The sequence below is a fragment of the Glycine max genome, chromosome 19 (genome assembly GCF_000004515.6).
Source record: "Glycine max cultivar Williams 82 chromosome 19, Glycine_max_v4.0, whole genome shotgun sequence".
NCBI classification, from domain to species: domain Eukaryota; kingdom Viridiplantae; phylum Streptophyta; class Magnoliopsida; order Fabales; family Fabaceae; genus Glycine; species Glycine max.
The window spans coordinates 38,401,502-38,418,759 of record NC_038255.2 but is presented as its reverse complement, the minus strand read 5'-3'; the positions used below and the strand labels follow the sequence as shown (position 1 = coordinate 38,418,759).

The 17,258-nt window shown below is 35.7% G+C and overlaps 1 pseudogene; it reads left to right on the top strand.

Moving 5' to 3' along the window:
• Window positions 1-2,222: 2,222 nt before the first annotated feature.
• LOC100800598 (phosphatidylinositol transfer protein 3-like) lies at window positions 2,223-16,740 on the top strand (annotated as a pseudogene).
• Window positions 16,741-17,258: the final 518 nt, after the last annotated feature.

Sequence of the window (17,258 nt, the reverse complement as noted above, 5' to 3'; positions counted from 1 at the left end):
ACGAGTAACACCATACAAACTAACAGTATCGTGCGCTTAAACAAACCAATAAATGTTTATATTTCTTCCAATTCTTAATATTTTATCTGGTGTCATTTATTCATTAATAAGCACAAAAGTTAGGGGTAAAATTTGTCAGAAACAAAAAAAGTTGTGAGTAAAATTTATCAAAAAATGAAAAAATTGAATGCAAAATTTGTCAAAAAAATAAAATAAAGTTAGAGTAAAAAGTATAATAGTAAAATGATGGAGAATAAAATTTACAAATTTCTTAAAAATTAAGGATAAAATAAGTCAAATTAAATTATTAGGAGTAAAATTCTTCAAAAATTAAAAAGTTTGAAGTATAAAGTATAATTAAGCCTTTTTATTTTTTATTACTCGACTTTTATTTTTTTGAATTAATGCTTAATTTAACAGTTTGAATTGGTTGCTAGACACCCCTAATCGAATTTCTAAATTCCCATTCTTCTTCATCTTATTCGATCCATTACTACTGTTCATTTTATTTTTTTGCTGAAGATGTTCATGTTCCTTAACATATATTAAGCTTTTATTATTTATTGCCATAATGTTCACTCCTTTCTTTGTTTGTGTTGGTATGCTTGAATAAGTATTTTAATTTGTTGTACTATAGTGTTGGTATGTCAAGTGGATGAGATGGTTCTTCCGTGTGGTGCAATTTTGGGATAAGAAAAGAACTCGTGGATTGGCTGCATTGGTGCAGACAATGATGTGTGTTGCTTGTTTGATGATAGTTGAGTAAATTCTAGTTAATTGAAGACTAAAGGTATGTATAGTCCCTCAAAATACTTGAAAATTTGAGTTTGGTCTCTATAAAAATTTAATATATGTTTTTTTTTAAAGTAACTTGGTTTTAATCCCTTAAGTTTGTCCTTACATTAATCACATCTGTGATGTGGTTTTAGTGCCCTAGGGACTAAAAAAATGTAGGAACTAAAATTAAAATATTTCGAAATATTTTGAGAGACTTTACTCTTAAATAAATTGTAGACAAATATTTTCCTTGGCATGTGGTTAGATAGCTTGTTCTTGGGCAATGGTAGAACTTTCCCAGTTCATTGAGATTGAGATGGTTGTGGTTGTGGGGGGGGGGGGGTGTTCAGAGTTCATGTTTTGTGGATAGGGTGTGTTTGTGCTCATTTGATTTATGTTTATTTATAGTGAAAAGGATGCTTTGTGGTGAATATGAACTAATAGAGTAAGCAATGGTAAATTGAATGTGCTAGATTGTGAACTAGTGTTTGAAACAAAAATGCTACTACTTAGTCCTGGTAATATGTTGAGGAAACTTTGTAGACTAAATGCATAGCCATCCGTTTTCTACTTTTCTTTAATTCTTCTTTACTTTTCATTTTTCATGATCCAAATGAGACCTATAATTGCCCCAGCAATGCAATATTAATCATCAGCCATGGATAGACATGTATTTTGTTATTCTATGGCTATAATCACATAGATCTTCTGTTATGACCTTTTTTTTTATTTGTGTAATATTTTCCAGATCATTTTTAGGCATCACAAAAGACAAAAAGAACATCCTGGAAGCTTAGAGATCTTGTACCAAAAGATAATATCAAAGCACTGGTATTTTTCTTTCTTCATTAGGTTCAAAAGGTGAACTTTGTTATTTTTGTATATTCTTTTCTTCTTTCAAATTTTGTGGCAAAAGAGGGATTATGGAGCATTATTGCTACCATTAATTCTTTCCAGTTCCTATTTTCTTTTCAGGGAATTGGGTATGAGGAGGCAAAATCTTATTCTTCTTTTTTCACTTGTATTTGCATTAGTTATCACAGGATTTTTTTATCTACCTTTAAGAAAGGTTTAGCAAATGAGTGCTATTCTGATTTGCTTACCTTTTAAACCATGCTAACATGATACAGTGATAAGGAGACAATCATTAAATCAGTGGGACATAATCAACATAAGTTTAATGACTTGAAAATACTTCATCAATTTCATTAGTACATATGCAATTGCAATATGGCGATTTTGGGAATTTTTACTCCCAAATTTAGAACCAATGTGCCTTTTAAGTTGAAGCTGTCTATTTAACAGCAATTAACTAGAGTATAATGGGACTTTGGTAGCAGTTCTTCAATTCATGCACTCTTGCCAAACACCTGGAAGTAAGGCTTATTTTGTTAGTTTTTCATATTTCAGGATGTTTTAGCTTGATTGGGATTTGAAAAGAAAAGATGTCGTTTAAGAAATCAAAATCAGGAGCTGAAAAAACTTTATCTCCTGAAGAGCAGCAGACCAAGGTACTAGACATTAATCTAGCCCTATTTTATGAATGTGAAATGATAAATTTGATGTATTGTTATTGTACATCAATGTAGTCTCTATGATATTCTTCTATCTTCATCCAAAATTTGCATGTACTCATATTATTTGTTAGACAATCAATTTATTTTTCTTAAAATCCCCTACCTAACAAGAGACAGTGGTGCCAAGTAAGGATAATTGATTCTCTTCCTAGTTTCTATTTCAATTTGGGTGAGCAGGAAAACTAGTCTACAATTAAGGGGTTGTTTGTGGGTCATTTTATGGAGCAATAATTTTGAAGTGGAAAAATGTTTGATTTCCCTTTTTTTTTTTAGATTGGAGAAGTCAGAAAGCTAATTGGTCCAATTGCTGACAAGTTCTCTACTCTGTGTTCGGATGCATCAGTTCTAAGATACCTTAGACCGTGACACTACAATACTAAGAAGGCTGCAAAGATGTTGAAAGGATCCATAAAATGGAGGCTGGAGTTCAAGCCTGAGAAAATCCAATGGGTGTGCATCAAATATATATAATTTTTTATCTATCTTTTCAATAAAATAAAATGGAATATATTAGAATTCAGTTTGGAATAGAATGAAGCATGAAAGTTGGTTAAATATCCTAGTTTTCTAAATGCTTTGTAGTACATTTACTGTGTAAAAACATGTGAACTTAGATATACATAGCTCAAACCCAACGAAAATCAACTATCTAGTTTTATAGGTGTACTAACTGTAACTAGGATAGACTAATCTCTCTGTCTATGAAAACAAGTAATTTCGGTGGCTTTATCAGTGAAACTCTCTCTGTCTAAGGTTTTTTTTTTTTAGCCAATGACATAATAGAATTTCATGGCATGACAAGGTTTTAACTAGTGATGAGTTGCATACTTTTAACTAGATAAGTGAAACTGAAAGACAATTGTCCTTTTCTTTTACATTTTATGCAACTAGGATGATGTTGCTCAAGAAGCTGAGAGAGGAAGGCTATAGAAAGCTGATTACTTGGACAAGCAAGGAAGGATTGTTTTTGTTATTAGGCCTGGTATTCAGGAAGTCTATATAAATTGATGAGAATAAAGTACAAATTTCATTTTTGTTATGGTTTATCAATATATGTCAATGTATAACTGTGAAAACAATTTTGTATTTTGTTTGTAAGGGCTGTTAGTTTTTGTTAACAGCACCCATTTCGTGGTAGTTAGCAATTCAGGGAGTACAAGGACTTTTCTAACTGCTCCTCAATAGGATCAGTTAGTTAGCTTTCTGTTAGAGTTAGTTATAGTTAGTTCTGTTGTATAGATGTTTATAAATGTTGGAATTACACATATTGGGTGACAATGTGCCAATCATCCCTACTTTCTCAGGTATATATGTTCGATACCTATATGAACATGACGACGGAACCTAGAACTTGGAAAAGTGTATGGTGCGGAATGAAAACAACGCATCAGTATAATCTAGAGCATATTCCATATGTGTATGGGGAGTTGTTCCACACATTGTATGGGTAATTGTTCCAACAAAGAATAGTTATTAATGTACCTAGATAGTCACATATTCATGTATCTAGGAATTCACATGCATGTACATAGGTACTAGAACTTCATTAATATTCTTGTAAATTTCACATTGTATTTATTCCCTAAGTCTATATAAATATAGATCAACTGAGTGGGTTAAGAACTCAAGCATTTCACAACCTCTAGTCTCTTCAATATGGTATCTAGAGCCACCTTGTTTGTTCTTTAAAGGTTTCTGCATCTGGTCAGCAAAACCTAAAGTCCCATCTTTGTCCCTTTGTCCAAACAACAACCTCAATATCCAAAAGTTCCTTCCACTGACCTACCCACTATCCAAGGCCGCCTTGGTCACCCTCACCAAAAATCGCCGGCCTCTCCTCTTCCTTCCTAGGTGATCAGTTCTTCGATTAGAAAACTCTTTGACAAGTGCTGAAATGGCTTCAGACTCTTAGAAAACTAATGGTCCTGCCTTCTCTATCTCTGGAACACCAACAATCACTTCAGAAAAATTGAATGGAAAAAATTATTTACCATGGTCAGCCTCTGTTGAACTTTGGTTTCTTGGCCAAGGTTATCATGAACATCTAGAGTAATCCTCAGAAAAGATTTCAGAAGACAAACGTGAGCAGTGGAAGAAACTTGATTATCAGCTTTGTGCTCTCTTGTGGCAATCTGTTATGATGTAGCTCCATGTGGAGCTTGTAGGCCTTGGATCTTCTTCATCAATGGAGTCCTTTACTTTTTAAAGTTTAATGGCAGTAGAATGGAGAAGGAGAAAGATGATTGGAGACACCACTTCAAGGAGAAGATGAGTCTAGAAGAAGCTCACCACCATAGGAAGCCATGAATAAAAGCTTGAAGGTAAGAGAAGATGAATAGAGGGAGAGAAGGAGCACGAAATTTAGTGCCTCTAAAGAAGTCTGAACTTTGAAGTTTAATTCTCAAAATGGTCAAAGTTGAAAAAATGCATACACATGACCTCTATTTAGCCTAAGTGTCACACAAAATTGGAGGGAAATTTGAATTTCTATTCAAATTTCACTTGAATTTGAAATTGAATTTGTGGAGCCAAATTTTTACTAATTATGATTAGTGAATTTTAGCTATGGTTCAGCCCATTAATCCAAGATCAAATTCAAGATTCTCCACTAAGTGTGCTTAGGTATCATGAAGCATGTAAAGCATGAAGGACATGCACAAAATGTGACTATTATATGATGTGACAATGGGGTGTAGCAAGCAAATGCTCACCTCTCCCTCTAAAATTTAATTGGATTGGGCTTCTCCCAATTCAATTAAATTTATTTCCAACCACACACATCAAATATTCACTTAATGCATGTAAAATTACAAAACTACCCCTAATACAAAAACTAGTCTAGGTGCCCTAAAATACAAGGGCTGAAAAATCCTACATTTATAGGGTACCTTACCTATTTTATGGAGCTCTAAATACAAGGCCCAAAAATAATGAAACCTTAATCTAATATGTACAAAGATAAGCGGGCTCAAACTTAGCCCATGGGTCCGAAATCTACCCTAAGGCTCATGAGAACCCTAGGGCCTTCTCTTGCATTTCTGGCTCAATCTACTTAGAGTCTTCTATCCAATGCTCTTGTGGGGTAGGATTGCATCATGTTGAGCCAACTATATTGAAAAATTTTAGAGCCTTCAAAACTTGTTATTCTTTCTGGAAAAAGGCACAAAGTGTTTTTGCTAATGACATTCAACAATTGTATGATGCTGCTCAGAAATTGGCCACTCTTAAACAAACTGATCATGACATGGTTGCCTATGTTTCGAAAGCCCAATCTGCAGTGGAGGAGTTAAAATTATCATTGGAAGCCGATAAACTTGAAGACATAAAGACGAAACTTGATAATCTATATATGGTGTTGGTACTACGTGGGATGCATCCAGATTTTGATCATATTCGTGATCAAGTCTTAATTGGCAAAGAAGTTCCTTTTCTAGAGAATTTAATTACCCGACTTCTTCGAGTCCCCTCACAAAAAATAGGAGGAAATTCAGTTAATAGTATTGAAACTTCTGCCATGGTATCTAATCGAGTGGGACGAGGTGGTATGGAAACCGAGGAGGACAAGCTGAAAGAGGAGGTCGCCCTCAATGTTCTTACTGTAAGAGAGTGGGTCACACACATGACACTTGTTATTCTATTCATGGATTCCCCGAAAAATTGGTAAATATTTCAAAGTCTGAAACATCTGAGATAAAGTTTTTGAAAGCTGACTATCAAGAGTATCTCCAGCTAAAAGCTGCCAAGGAATCTCAAACATCATCTTCTATAAGTGGTCATAACTCCATTGCTTGCATTGCCCAATCTAGTAATAATCAAAGTCCATGGATGATTGATTCAGGTACTTATGATCACATTGCTGGTAATAGTTCTTTATTTTCATCCCTCTCTCCTCCTAAAATTCCTCACTTCATTACTTTAGCTGATGGTTCTAGAGTTGCAGCAACAGGAATCAGCCATGTATCACCCACTTCTTCTTTGTCTTTAAACTCTGTTTTGCTCATACCTGGTTGTCCTTTCAATATAATATCTCTTAGTCAACTTACTCGTTCTCGTAATTGTTCAGTAACATTTGATGCTAACTCCTTTGTCATACAAGAACGTGGTACGGGTCGGACGATTGGCGTAGGACATGAATCTTATGGTCTTTACTACCTCAAGCCTAATCTTTCTTGGGTTTGTAGTGCTGCCACATCACCAAAGCTTCTTCATGAACGTTTGGGACACCCATATTTATCTAAATTAAAAATAATGGTTTTGAGTCTTGAAAAAATAAAGGACCTATTTTGTGAGTCATGTCAACTAGGAAAGCATGTCCGTTCTTTTTTTAGGCATGTTGAAAGTCGTGTTGATTCCCCTTTTTCGGTTATTCACTCTGATATATGGGGTCCTAGTCGTGTTTCGTCTATGGGTTATAGATATTTCGTTACTTTCATTGATGAATTTTCTCGATGCACTTGGGTTTTCTTAATGAAAGAACAATATGAAATTTTGTCAATTCTCACTTCTTTTGTTAATGAAATTAAAACTCAGTTTGGTAAGACAATTAAGATCCTTAGGAGTGATAATGCGAAAGAATACTTTTCTTCTTCTATTTCTTCTTTTTTGTCAGCGCAGGGCATTCTCCATCAGTCCTCTTGCCCTCATACTCCTCAATAGAATGGCATTTCCGAAAGGAAGAATATGCATCTTGTTGAGACTGCTTGGACATTATTACTTCATGCCAATGTACCTGTCTGGCATTGGGGTGATGCAATTTTGACAGCCTATTTTTTGATAAATCGGATGCCTTCTACCTCTATTAAAAATAAAATACCACATTCTATTTTGTTTCCTAAAGAACCATTGTTTCATGTTGATCCTCGTATTTTTGATGCACCTGTTTTGTTCATAACTTGTCTCCAGGTCTTGATAAGCTTGCTGCTCGAGCCATCAAATGTGTTTTCCTTGGATATTCCAGATTACAGAAAGGTTTCTGATGTTACTCTCCGGTTCACAATCTTATTATATCTCTGCATATGTAACTTTTTTTTGAAGAAAAACCATACTTTGCTCCCTCTATGGTTGAGTCCAATACTCTTCAAGAAGTTTTTCCTATACCCTACCTTGGTCCATCACCTTCTTTGCAAGAATCAGAGTCAACTGTAGATTCTACCATAGATATTCCTGACAATCCTCCACATGAGCAGACTCAAAGATCACCCATTGTATATTGACGTCGTCCTCGAATTCCTGACGCAGAACTAGAAGGTAATGAAAGACCAGCTGAATCATGTCTTACTCCAGCAGACAACCCGACCATGGACCTATCCGAAGAGAATCTTGACTTACCCATTGCTTTTAGGAAATGTACTCAGTCTACACATAATCCTTATCCTATCTATAACTTCTTAAGTTATCATTGTCTCTCTTCTTCGTACCATTCTTTTGTTTCCTCTTTATCTTCTGTTTCTCTTCCTAAAAATCTTTGTGAAACACTTGATCATCCAGGATGGTGATAAGCCATGATTGATGAAATGCAGCTTTGGAGCATAATGGTACTTGGGAGCTGGTTCCTCTTCCCCTAGGCAAGAAACCTATTGGTTGTTGATGGGTATATGCTATAAAAGTTGGTGCCAATGGGTAGATTGATCACCTCAAAGCTCGATTGGTAGCCAAAGGTTATACCCAGATTTATGGCCTAAATTATGGAGATACTTTCTCCCCTGTGGCTAAAATTAATTTTGTTTGACTCTTTCTTGCCATAGCTGTCATCCGTCATTGGTCATTGTATCAGTTGAATATTAAAAATGCATTCCTACATGGGAAATTAACAGAGGAGATTTGTATGGAGCAACCACCGGGATTTGTTGCTCAGGGGGAGTCTAGCTTGGTTTGCAAACTTCGGAGGTTTCTTTATGGACTCAAACAATCCCCATGAGCTTGGTTTGAAAATTTTAGCTCAATTGTTCAGGCTTTTGGGATGAAACAAAGTGAAGCAGACCATTCAGATTTTTATTGTCATACCTCATTGAGTAGATGTGTTTACTTGGTGGTTTATGTAGATGATATAGTCATCACATGAAATGACCAAGAAAAAATTGCTTAACTGAAGGAACATTTATTTAGTCATTTTCAGACTAAGGATTTGGGAAAACTTAAATATTTTCTTAGAATTGAAGTTGCTCAATCAAAAGATAGGATTATCATCTCATAAAGGAAGTATGCGTTAGACATACTTAAAGAAATTGGTATGTCAAATTGTAGACCAATTGACAGTCCCATGGATCCAAATCAAAAATTGCTACCCAATCAGGGGGAGCCTTATTCTGATCCTGAAAGATATCGGAGATTGGTTGGGAAGCTTATTTACCTCACTATTACAAGGCCAGATATTTCCTTTGTAGTTGGAGTGGTGAGTCAATTCATGCAATCTCCTCATAATGATCATTGGGATGCAGTAATTCGAATTTTGAGATACATTAAAAGGACCCCAAGACAAGGACTACTCTATGAAGACAAAGGAAGCACTTAAATAGTTGGATTTTGTGATGCAGATTGGGCAGGATCACCCATTGATAAGTGTTCCACTTCAAGATATTATGTGTCTATTGGAGGAAATCTTGTCTCATGGAAGAGTAAGAAGCAAAATGTTGTTGCAAGCTCTAGTGCAGAGGCTGAATATAGAGCTATGGCTGTAGCCACATGTGAGCTTATTTGGATTAAACAACTTCTTCAAGAATTGAAATTTGGAAATACTCAACAAATGAAGCTATGTTGTGATAATTAGGCAGCCCTACATGTAGCTTCTAATCCAGTATTCCATGAGAGAACTAAACATATTGAGATTGATTGTCATTTTGTCCAGGAGAAAGTCCTTTCTAAGGAAGTTATTACTGAATTCGTTAGTTCTAATGATCAACTAGCAGACATCTTTACAAAATCTCTAAAGGGACCAAGAATTCAAAATATTTGTTCCAAGCTTGGAGCATTTGACTTATATGCTCTAGCTTAAGGGGGAGTTTAGGAATTACACACATTGTATGGGGAGTTGTTCCACACATTGTATGGGTAGTTGTTCCAACAAAGAATAGTTATTAATGTACCTAGATAGTCACATATTCATGTATCTAGGAATTCACATGCATGTACATAAGTACTAGAACTTCATTAATATTCTTTTAAATTTCACATTGTATTTATTCCCTAAGTCTATATAAATATAGATCAGTTGAGTGGGTTAAGCACTCAAGCATTTCACAATCTCTAGTTTCTTCAATAATAAATACCTGGATTGTAACTATCTCTAACTAGTTTTTCAGATCAATAAAATCAGCTTTGTTCTTCTCCTTTTTCTCTGTTATCTCTCTACTTTCCTCTCAATTTATAAAAAAATGGTATCTAGAGCCATTTTTTCATAATTCTATGTTTCTTCAAGGTCCTGTTATGTGCTTTTATGCCTTTCGCTCTGTCAAATCTCATTTCTCAGTCGTTCCCTAACTCTAGTGCATAGAAGCTTGATGATTCAAATTATCTCCATTGGCGAAAACATGTCGAACCAGTGATCAAATCGCACAAGTTGCAGTGATTTGTCGTTAATCCAGTCGTTATGCCTCATTATCTCACCGAGGATGATCGTATTGCTGATCGCGTCAATCCAAAGTATGAAATTTGGGAAGTTCAAGACCAAACGCTTCTTGTTTGGCTGCAGTCTACGCTTTCGAAGTCTATGTTGTCAAGAGTTCTATGTTCCAACCATTCCTATCAGGTTTGGGACAAAATCCATGAATATTTCAATCTCCACACCAAATCCCGTGCTTGTCAACTCCGCACTGCGATGTGTGCAGTCACTCTTGATGGAAAATCGATTGATGAATATTTGCACAAGATCAAAGGATATGTAGATGAACTGGCTGGTGTAGGTGTTCTTGTTCGGCATGAGGAGTATGTTTATGCGCTCCTTGAAGGATTACCGTCTAATTATGCACCGGTAATTTCTGTCATTGAGAGTAAGAAGCGCGCTCCATCAATTGCAGAAATCGAAGCTCTTCTTTATGGTCATGAAACTAGGCTCACACGATACAATCGAGATGCTTAATTGGTTAGTTCTACGTCGTTGAACTACACCCAAGGTTATGCACAGCCAAAAACTTATAAAAATAGTGATTTTGGTGGATTTTGAGGCTTGTATGGCTGTGGTGGTGGTCGCGGCACCTTTTCTGATCGAAATCCTGGACGTGGTAGCGGTGGTTCCAACAGAGGCCATGGAGGTGGTCGGCTTACCAATTTTCAATGCCAAATATGTCTAAAGGATGGGCACACTGCCAATTTCTGTCATTTCAAAACTGATATTAGTTTTCAGCCACATGAGTCCCTAACCTTTTTTTATCCCACCATGCTGCAACCTATCCCCTATTTTACTGGTTCAACCATATCCTCCAATACTTGGGTTAATCCCAATGCTAATTCCACTATTCCTGGTCCCAGTCAGCCTAGTGCCATGCTCACAAACTCCTCCTCTCATGATAATGGTGCATCTAGCTCTACTTGGATACCAGATGCTGGAGTCAGTTTTCATGTTACTGGTGATTCTCAAAATATTAAATAATTTACTCATTTTGATGGACTTGAGAAGATTTTCATAGGCAACGGTGAAGGTTTAAGTATCTCCAACACTGGTTCCTCAGTTTTTGTTTCTCCTATTGATATTGCTATAACCTTTAAGCTTCATAAGTTGTTACATGTTCCTTCAATTTCGAAAAATATGTTAAGTGTGAGTTAATTTGCTAAAGACAATTGTTTTCTTTGAGTTTCACCCTTATTTGTGTCTTGTGAAATCTTAGGAGACCTATAAAATTCTCCAACAAGGAGTGGTTGGTGTTGATGGCCTATATTCTTTTCACAACCTCAGCTTCAAGGCAATCCTTCTCTGCTGATGTCCACTTCTACATCTGTTCCAAATGCTGAGTTTCCTACTTCAACTGCTACTGTCAATAATACTTCTAATATTGTTTTAAATTTTGAAGTTACCTCTTCCAGTAGTGCTAATCTTTGGCATGCTAGGTTAGGATATCCTAATGAGCATGTAATGAAAATTGTTCTCAAACAGTGTAATATTTCTTAACTAAATAAAAACATCAAAGCGTTTTGTTCCTCTTATTGTATGGGTAAAGCTCATAGGTTACCCTCTCACAGCTCAATTTCTGTTTATTCACCTTTAGAACTCATTTTCACTGACCTGTGGGGAGCCTCCCATGTTACCTCTTATGCTGGCTATACATATTATGTTTCCTTCATTGATGCTTTCTCTAGGTATACATGGATATTTCCTACAAAGTCCAAGGCTGAAACCATTTCTATTTTTCTAAACTTTAAGTCCATGGTTGAGTTACAACTTAACACCAAAATCAAGAGTATTCAATCAGATTGGGAAGGTGAATACAGACCTTTCTCCAGACTTCTAGCCTCTTTTGGTATTTCTCATAGACTTACTTGTCCTCATACTCATCACCAAAATGGTGTGGTTGAGAGAAAATATAGACACATAGTTGATTTGGGTTTAACCTTGCTGCATCATGCTTCTTTACCCTTACAATTTTGGGATTGTGCCTTTATTACAGTTATTTATCTTATTAACAGGCTTGCCACTGCTTCTCTCAAGTTTGTTGTTCCTTTTGTTACTTTGTTTAATAAAGAACCTGATTATCATTTTCTTCAAACTTTTGGGTGTGCATGTTTTCCTTTACTGAGGTCATATCATACACACAAACTCAATTTTCGGTCTCATGAGTGTTTGCTTCTGGGTTATTCCTTGTCTCACAAGGGTTACAAGTGCTTGTCATCCTCTGGTAGAATTTACATATCTAAGGATGTTTTTTTTTAATGAGTTGAGATTTCCCTATACTGATCTTTTTCCTTCTTCCTCTAATTCCACAAAAAAATTTGATTCGTACTTTATCCTAAGTCCTAACCTTTCTCCATCTTTTGTTGCCTCTATTCCTCAAACATCTCAAGCATCACCTGTTAATTCAAGCTCTATTCCTCTTGCTCCTCCAGGTTTTTCACCCTTACCTGCTGATTCTCCCATCACAACTATTTATGTACCTTGTCCCTCCACTTATTCTGCACCCATCCCCATTCAGCCACAAAATTCTGAGTCTACTAACCTTACTTCATCTTCTTCAGAGTTTGTGTCTATACTCAACTCTATCCTAGTCAATACCCACCCTATGCAAACAAGGTCTAAATCTGGTATTCACAACCCTAGACTTCACCCTTCACTTTTTCTCACTCATTCTGAGCCTAAAACTGTGAAACAAGCTCTGGAAAACAAAGATTGGCTCATTGCTATGCAACAAGAGTATGATGCCTTGTTGAAAAATCATACATGGGACTTAGTATCTTTACCTCCTAACAGATAGGCTAGTGGTTGTAAATGGGTTTACAAGGTGAAGGAAAATGTTGATGGATCAATTAATAGGTTCAAAGTTAAATTGGTAGCTAAGGGGTTTCATCAAGTTTGTGGTTTTGATTTCCATGAAACTTTCTCTCCTGTGATCAAGCATGTCACTATTCGAATTATTCTTACTTTTGCCTTGTCCTATGGGTGGAAATTGTTCCAACTTGATATGAATAATGCCTTTTTAAATGATACTCTTGAAGAAACTGTTTTTCTGATACAACCTCCTGGTTTTGAAGTTGCAGACAAGTCACTGGTTTGCAGGCTAAATAAAGCTATTTATGGGTTAAAATAGGCTCCAAGGCAATGGTTTGATAGACTCAAGTCCACTCTGTTACAGTTTGGGTTTGTTGGCAGCAAAAGTGATTCTTCCTTATTTATCTATCAGTATGAAGTGGATGTTGTTTATCTGCTGGTATATGTGGATGATATAATTCTCACAGGTAGCTCAACCACTCTGATTCATCAGCTCACAAACAGATTGAATACTGTTTTTTCTCTCAAACAGCTTGGTCATCTGGATTATTTCTTGGGTCTGAAAATCAAATATTTGTCCAACAGTGCTATCTTAATGACCCAGAGTAAATACATTTGTGATTTTTTTCACAAAACTCACATGGCTGAAGCTCATTCAATCTCTTCTCCCATGGTTTCTAACTTCAAGTTGTCTAAACATGGTGCTGATGTTTTTCATGAGCATTCTCTCTATAGGTTTGTAGTTGGTGCATTACAATATGCTACTTTCACCAGACCTGAAATTAGTTTTGTTGTCAATAAGGTTTGCCAATTTATGGCTGCTCTTTTGGATTCTCACTGGACAGTGGTGAAAAGGATTCTAAGATATCTTAAAGGTACTATGTTTCATGGTCTGCTTCTACTAAAAATCCCTTGGCCATTCGAGCATTCTGTATTGCTGATTAGGCATTTGATGTGGATGACAGGCGCTCCACCTTAGGGACTGCCATTTTTCTTGGTCCAAACTTAGTCTCTTGGTGGTCTCGCAAACAAAAGGTTACTGCCAGGTCTAGTACTAAAGCTGAATATCACAACATTGCTCAAACTTCCACTCAATTGACTTGGAGTTATACCCTACTGACAGAGTTACAAGTTTCTTTCACTACTCCAGTAATATTTTGTGATAATCAGAGTGTTGTTTCTATTGCTCACAATCCAGTTTTTCACAGTCGAACAAAACACATGGAGATTGATGTGTTTTTTGTCAGAGAGAAGATTTTGGCCAAGCAGCTCTCAATTGTTCATATTTTAGTTCTGGATCAATGGGCTGATATTCTAACTAAACCCCTGTCTGCATCAAGATTTGAGGCTATGAGAGGCAAACTCAATGTGAAGAGTGTTTCCAATGAAAACTCTCCCTCTTGAGTTTAAGGGGGGGGGGGGTATCAGTATATGTCAATGTATAACTGTGAAAACAGTTTTGTATTTTGTCTGTAAGGGTTGTTAGCTTTTGTTAATAGCACCCATTTCATGGTAGTTAGTAATTCAGGGAGTACAAGGGCTTTTCTAACTGCACCTCAATAGGATCAGTTAGTTAGCTTTTTGTTAGAGTTAGTTGGCTTTCTGTTAGAGTTAGTTATAGTTAGTTATGTTGTATAGAGGTTTATAAATACCTGGATTGTAACTATCTCTAACTAGTTTTTTGGATCAATAAAATCAGCTTTGTTCTTCTCCTTTTTCTCTGTTATCTCTCTACTTTCCTCTTAGTTTATCAAAAATGGTTGTACATTTATACTTGAGCAGTTGAGCCTTCTTGTTTGGATGTCATTGTCAACATTATTGAAGTTTGAGTAAATGGCTAATTTAGTCTTTGAAAGTGTGATTTACTGTTACTTTAGTCCCTTGAATTAATTCAAAAAAGTTCCCAAAACTGTAATTTGCCACTCATTCAAGTCCAAAGTTACATTCAACATGTGACTTAAGAGATTAAATTTAGGGACATAGATGAAATGAATTACAGTTTTAGAGTTTTTTTTGTCAATTCTATGGAATAAAGTGACAACAAATCACAATTTTAAAGACTAAAATGATCATTTACTCATGAAATTTCAATGCTTTGACTAAGACTTCATTTATCCAATTTAGAGTACAAGCACATTATCTGCGCAAATCAAGTACCTTATCTACTGTTTGGAGAAGGCCATAAGGAATAAAAGTTCTAATCAAGAAGAGCAAATGGTTTGGCTTATTGATTTCCAAGGGTGGAGCACAACATGCTTATCATTGAAGACTGCCCGGGATACAACTCAAATCCTGCAGGCTCATTACCCTGAGATGTTGGGCCTTGCAATCTTTTACAATCCACCAAAAAGTGTTTGAGTCATTTTGGACGGTACGACATCACAATATCTCTTGTCTTCTTCATCGTCTCGGTTTCATTGGGAAGAAAGGGGGAGGATTTTGTGAGATGAGAGACTTGTATATGTAATGATATTGGCTTACTAAAGTTGTGTGATATTGATTATGAAATGGATAGGGAAAAGTTTGTCTCAATTGATTGGTTATTTGTGAAGTATTTGTTGTTTCTATTGTATAAATTAGAAGGAAAAAAATGTTATTTTAGTCCTTATACTTTCGGTTAAAGGTGGTCAAAGTCCCTATACTTTCACATTGATGAATTTGGTTCTCAAATTTTAAAAAACATGTTGATTTAGCCTGTCATCTCTAAGAATTCATCCTGTTTTTAAAAGTTTGGAGGGACTAAATCCACATGTTTTTAGAAGAGACTAAATCCACTTGTTTTTAAAGTTTGAGAACCAAATTCATCAATATGAAAGTATAAGGACCTTGGTTACATTTGATAGAAAATATAGGGACAAAAAGCACATTTTTACCAAATTAAAAAATCTACTAGAAACAAAAAAGTTTGAAGATACTTTTGGTTTATTTTTGTTCCACCGTGCTGAATCATTAAATCTGAGAGAATGTTATTCCAATTAGAGTGAAGTAATACTATTTTCAAGTGCGTTGTGATAGGTCAAATCAGATCAGTCTTGTGATTTATAAGTATAAAGACAAGCCAGAATTTCTTATGCTTTCCTTTTCTGTTGAAATTTGTTATGGATATCTCTTAATTCAGTGTTGTTATATTTTCTTTGTGTGTTTTATAATCATGTTTTTCATGGTACCAGATGGTGAAACCATTTCTAGAACCCAAGACTTACAAAAAGGTGATATTTGTTTACCCTGACAACCCAAGGAGTCACATGGTGATGGAGGAACACCTTGACATGGACAAACTGGAATCCTATTTTGGTGGGAAAAATACAGTTGGATTCAACTACCAAGCTTATGCTCAGAAAATGAAAGAAGGTGACAGAAGCATGTCTGATGTTTTTGATTCATGTCGTTCATCATTGCCCGGTTTTTTAAGCTCCGAATTTCATGAATCAGTGCAGTCAGAAACCAATGATTCTGAGGATGAAGCATCTAGTGATGGAGTAGTTTTTTCAAACTTAGAGGAAGATGATGATAGCACACATGGGAAGATGCCTTGCTCCCAATATGAATCCAGTGGGGTTGATGAATTAATCGAAAAAGACATGAAGAGCTGAATCAGAAGAGAACTAGGCACTTGGCAGGGTTAACTACATTATATTACTCATTCAAATTTTACGCAAACACTGAACTTCAACCAGCATGTACTATTGGTTTGAATTTTGAAAGTGACATCAGAACCATTACTCTGAACCAATGCCCCATGGCCATACGCAGGCATCAATACATGGATCCATGCATGCACCTTTTCCACTGAAAAGAGAGAAGTTTGAGTTGGCTCATATGGAATGAGAATTTCAACCAGCATTCAGGAAATAGAAAGTTCAGATTTCTTTCATGTTAACTTTTTCCCTCTCTCTATGCTGGAGTGGGGTCATGATGGGGAGTGTTTCAGTATTTGTGATTGCTATTTTTTCAATGTCAAAAGCTATGATGAGAAATACCACCTACCACCCTTTCATGTACTATGGTCCAAGTCCTAAATGTGTTCATTGCCTGAAATAATAACACAAAAAAATGCATTTTTCCTTTAAACATAAAAATTTAGTAGAGACAAAGCATTTTCCATTTTGATGTATTTGCTAGTTGATGATGTGGTGTCAAGGTGCTGGAGAAATTACATCATCAAATGAGCATTTTAGACATGGCTAGTGGTTGTGCCTTTACAGAAAGGAAAGCACATGACTCTTGTTGCGAATCATCTAACTTAAGAATTAATCGATCGTTCCAACTAATTAGTACGATGAGATTCTAATATAAATTACTCTAAAAAAAATTTCATAAGTGGAAAAGAAAGAGAGAGAGAAAAAAAGGTTGCTAATCTTTTGATCCTTTTATCACTGGCTAAGCATAATTTACAGACAAAAAGTGAGTTCTTTAGTTCTGTAAGGTCCTGTGTTATTAGACAGCAGGTAGGTTAGCTTTTATAACAACTTGATCTGATACTATTCTCTAAG